Here is a 5,646-nt window from a genome sequence, read left to right as displayed (position 1 = left end):
TTTTTAGCCTTGCCTATGCTGCTGGTGGTTCCTTGTCTTCACTCCAAAAATATCTACAATGTAGGCCTAGGCCTATACCGTAAGTTTTAAATATGTCTATAGATATTCATCTTAGAGCCTAGAGGAATAATCGATAAGGACTAGGCCTAGTCTGATATTGTTTGAAAAACATTTGCCTTTGTATTTCATGAATAGTCCCAAATATAAACTTTTCTGTGTGTGATTCCATCGTTATTTGTGTGTGTGTGTCGGCAATTTTTCTACGAAAAAGTGTTGTACAATCAAAATTCATCCAACTTGAGCATACCAAATTCCACTCCACACTCCTATATCTAGCCATTAATTAACCGGTATCAACCTCATGAAACTCATTGGATTTTACTAAGTTAAACTAACAAATTACTTTTCCACACACTGGCATGCATGTAGATCTAACAGTTAGGTCTACAAAACGAATACCGGTAGCCTAGATCTAGATCTAGATCTAGGCCTACTAAATTATAAATAGGAGAAAATGTAAATTATTGCTCAATTGAATATTGAATATGAATCATTATGATGCTTCAAAATCATACTGCAGTTTAAATAACCTAAAAAAATCAGTTCTCTTATTTAATTTCGTGATTCACACTCACAGCTCAAAATCGCGTTGAAAAACTGAAGAAACTGCCCCTTGATTTTATTCCATTGCACTTTGTTTCACTAGCGTTTGCGCATCGATAGACTTTATGATAGACTCTGTCTAGATCAACAGAAAATTCAAAGAAATTTTGGGCAAATCTTGATGAAACTGCGGCTATTTGTGCTGCTCTCCTCATTTGGCATGTTTGGCGCTATAGCCAATGTACTATGTAGGTATTTCATTTAAAATAATTATTATAAAGTCAAAATGACTAGTATATTGTCTACACATTCTTGGCATGCTTGTGAAATATTCCACCACTCATTCAAGGACTCTGCACAGTAAAGCCTAACGGTTCATTGTGCGCAATGCTTGCACATGTTATGTCTGTAGATTTTATAGGCCTACACGAAGAAAAAAAAATGGTTTATTCACAAAATCAGTAGAGGTGCTAGTACGAGAATAAGCATTGTCCGCATAAACGACAATACCCTCATAAATGCAGACCATTCGCATCCAGAAAAATAAGGATCATCCGCATTTTCGTGAAGGATCCGGATTCCCGATCCGCGCGTTGGTGATGCGAAAAAACGGATTCCGCGATGATGCTCCATAATGCATTTTACACTTACGCAGAGACTTTCACGTTATAATGAACAATAAATCTTAGGGAAGACGGACAACCCATAGAAAGTATAGACGGTGAACTGGAGGTATTTTATTACGCGCGGAATCTGTTTTTCGCATTAATTGCCAGCACGCGGATCAGGAACCCTGTACCTGCAGAACACCGAAGAAGAAAAAACGTCCGTGAAAATTGCAGACAATCCTTATTTTTTTAGGTCGAGACTTGTCCGCGTTTACCAGGATATTTTTGTTTATGCGGACAATCTTCATTCTCAGACCAGTGCCCCTACTGAAAATGGCAATATTCCTCACATCAATTCCACTCTTAGAGAAATAACTTGGCACAAAGAACCCTGCAGGAAGTCAAGCTAGGGCCATGCAAGGACAAGTAAAAGGGCCACATCCAATCCATTGTAATTTGCAATTATAATTTTTTTTCTTTTTCATAAAGATAGAGAATAATACAAATAACTCATTGTTAAAAATACACATCACATATGATTTGAACAAAAATACCGTGCAAACATCTATTTTTCTATTTGGGACTATTAAATGGCAAAATGGAATGATGATGCATTTTGGAGCAGGCAGCATGTTCTTGGCCATCAACACATAATTACCAAGATTTCTTACTGAATATGTTTTAGATGGAATATATTAATTGTTCTTTATGTTATAATTTCATTATATTTTAATCAATCAGATTTCATATTTTTCATTGAAATGAGTTATCAATGTAATTTTTTTTTGGGTAAAATTGTTTCTTAGGATCATACACTGGCCCAACTTTATTTTTGAAGAAAAAAAATGTTATTGTTTTGGTAATTACTGTTGTAATCTAACAATACGAACAAGCAAAGGGCGTATACAGTAGTACACAATAAGCACTGACTTGAACAATTCAGGGAAAGCTATTTATAGTGGGAGGGGGGGGGTAATGATCCTATGCACCTAATTCTGCATTGGTGTAGTACGTAGTTCCCATCATTTGCTATTTCCCCAGTGGTGTTATAAATTTGCTTGCATCTTCACATTGGAGTGAATGTTGTTATAGGGTTCTATAGACTATTACCCCCCCCCCCCCCAGATAATCACCCCTGACAATTACCGCAAAAGGACATTTTACCCCCCCCCCCCCCCCCCCCCCTCTGAAAACTTAGCCCCCCCCCCCCCCCCCCCAACCCTCAATTGAAGCTGTTATTCAACTTTGCACCATACAAGTAGGGTGATCCTATACACCCAATTTTGCATCCAGTGGTTCCTATCATTTGTGATTTTTCCAAACATTATTTAAGTCAATTTTATAAATTCGCTTGCATCTTCAAATTGGAGTGATCGAATGCCGTTTTAGCAATATTTTAATTTTATTTTCATATTGCATCTTTTTAATACAAACAGAAAACCTAACATGCTTGAAGATGTAGGAGATCCTCGCTATCCATCCACCTTCGCAGCTTCTTTTGCCTCACAATTACCTCTGTCACAAGTCCTATTAAACGCCGTGCCTGATTCTGGTGCAGATGACAGCACTGGGGACACTTCGCCTCAATTGAAGCTGTTATACAACCCTTAGACACAACCACTTGCCTGATAATTACCTGCTATGAAAGAAATTACATATTGTGGTAAGTACATTAAAGCAGTAATGGGAATGTGGGGCTGTCTCACTGACAGCAGTGATCATGGTTGACGTACTCTCAGTCGTATAATCATCATGGGCGGGGTTCATACGTTGATGCTATACAAGTAGCATGAACCTATACACCTAATTCTACATCCAGTGTTCCCATCATTTGTGATTTTCCCAGAGATTAAGTCAATTTTATAAATTTCCTTGCATCTTCACATTTGAGTGAATTTTGTTTTAGCATGGGGCATGGGGGGGGGGGGGGTCATACTTTGATGTCATACAAGTAGCATGATTCTGTACACCCAATTCTGTTTTAAGTTTCGTTTATAGATTTGATTGCATTTGACATTCTTGAACATGTACGATATCCTCGCTATCCTTCCACCTTCACAGCTTATTTTGCCTCACAATTACTTCTGTCACATACAAGTCCTAACACCATGCCTGCTTTTGGTGCAGGGAGCCTAAAGGGCATTTCCAATTTCCTTTGGTTGTTGCCACTTCTTTTTTTAATGAATGCGTTTTAAGCCTAATCTTAGTAATCATTTGAGGTATGAACTTCAAACCTGCTAATAGTATGTATCACTTTAGGAAGACAATCTGATTATATTTTGGGGTAAGTAGGTCAAAGGTCACATAAGGATTTCTCTTCATGCCAATAGAAAAAACTCTCACATTGTTTAATACAGATAACGTTATAGAATTTACACAATGGAGGGATTTTATTTTTTATTTTTTAATCTCTGAAACCCAAAACTGTACAAAATCCAGGAATGAAAATTTAATCTAATGATACTTTGATCTCAAGATATATGTTTTGGCGGACCCACCTCCCACTAGCATAGAGTGTTGAAAGAGTCACACACTTTTTACAGCAAACGTTATTGTTGAGGCATAACATAAACTGTTTTGCGAGAACGTGCAGTTTTCTTCATGTTGGACTGTTTTCAAGATATGTAATTTTCGATCTTTACCAATTAATATTGCATCTGTTGGATCATTTAGAAGAAACACCTACTTATGATATTCATATTAATGTTTAAATGTGCCACATTAATCTGTACAAAGTAAAAAGGGTATTTATTCAAGATTAAAATGATAGTGTTTAAGCCTATATTATACACTATTTATTTTAAAAAATCAGTAATGTGAAGATAAGTTGAGGCTAGCAGTCTGCAATACTTTGAAACAGATAAAGTCCTGCAAAGGAAACAAAATAGAGCCTCAAGCACGTTAGGAAATGTGTGTCGAAGTGTTGAAATGAAAAGTTATCTTACAGTAGTCTGATTGGTGTCCCTTTTTTATCTCCTTTGCAGCTTTGCTCAAGCTCAGCATCCATTATTACATTATTCCTTTACTTTTTATCAAAATTTAATGAATTTTTTCTTTTCTCTTTTGTTTCTTTTATTTGATAGAGCTACTAGCAAAGGAACAACTTCAACACTGCATCAAATGGCTCGACCAAAGTTATCAGTGGAGCAATATTCACCTGGTTTCCCCAAAACAAAACAGCACATCCCAAAGAATGGTGAACTCCAGTTGAAAAGACATGCGATTCTGAAATAACCATGGTCATTTCAGACATCTTGCGGGAGAATTAAAAGGGGCAAGAATAGTCAGTGATTTAGATACATTTTACCATCAGGAGCATTCACTGCATTGCACAGTATGTAACTGAATAGTTGGAGAGAAACTGGACTCTGTGTAACTATACTAGACATGACAAGTACAGAAGTACTAGCTAGTAATGGACAAGGAATTTTACTCACGTGAGCAGTTCAAAACCGAATCCAAGTAAGTTTTCCTCAAGTGTATCCAACCAGCCCTTCAAATGCTGCACCTAGACCACAAGGCCATCCAAAACTGCACCACTCCGACAATTCTGGGAGTTATATTACAGTCAGATCTCAAATGGAATTTCCAAGTGTTTGATATGATATCAAGTGCCGGCAAGCAACTATACATTTACGACATCTCAGAGTATCATGTGAAGATCTAGCAGACATCTTCTCGACATATCCGATCTTCGCTAGAATACGCTTCTCCAGTTTGGTCCACATCAATTTCCCGAACAGTTATCTTGCAGTCTGAAGAAAGTGCAGAAACGTGTCTGCTGTATTATACTTGGATAAGAACAGTTGTATGAAACCACTCGTTTCTCTCCAGAGTCTAACTTCTTGCCGTCTTGCCCTTCTTGAATCCTTTTCTCTCAAACTGTTTAAGTCATCACGAGATCGAATTATGTTCTACCGCCAACTCGTCGCCAAACCTCTTGCCATGAACTCTGAAACTCTCTACACATAACTATACCCTATTGTAGAACTGAGAGACACCGCACTTCAATTATTCCCTTTATCGTACGACTCTTTAACAACTAACTGTGATTTTAATTATCTGTGTCATGTTTGTATTTATTTATTTTTGCTTACCATATTATTGTTTTTCATTCTTCTCTTTTCCATTCTTCATTCTTTTATCCTCCCCTCTCATACTCTCATACTTTTTCTCCTTCTCTCTAAATCAGCAATTAAAGTACTTACATGCATTATGATTATTATTACAATTTTGATTAATTACAAAAGAGTCATCTCAGAATGAAGTATCTTTTTAAAGGTAAAGACCAGTATTGGACATGCCCCAATTTCAAAAAATGAAATGGAAACTCTCATTACCAATCATGTGAAAGAATATGTTTTGACTAATACATGTACATGATGATAAAAAATTTGCCGGGAAACTGCCTACTAATTCATATATTTGGTAAATT

The 5,646-nt window shown here is 36.7% G+C and overlaps 1 long non-coding RNA gene across 1 annotated transcript; it reads left to right on the top strand.

Moving 5' to 3' along the window:
• The first annotated feature begins 2,463 nt into the window (after window positions 1-2,463).
• Window positions 2,464-5,430, top strand: LOC115927268. The gene is made up of 2 exons (XR_004065535.1): window positions 2,464-2,874; window positions 4,295-5,430. It is a non-coding gene; the product is annotated as an uncharacterized LOC115927268 (long non-coding RNA).
• Window positions 5,431-5,646: the final 216 nt, after the last annotated feature.

This window comes from Strongylocentrotus purpuratus, unplaced genomic scaffold, assembly GCF_000002235.5.
Source record: "Strongylocentrotus purpuratus isolate Spur 01 unplaced genomic scaffold, Spur_5.0 spur5_scaffold_20, whole genome shotgun sequence".
NCBI lineage: Eukaryota > Metazoa > Echinodermata > Echinoidea > Camarodonta > Strongylocentrotidae > Strongylocentrotus > Strongylocentrotus purpuratus.
This window is presented reverse-complemented; position numbering and strand designations above follow the sequence as displayed.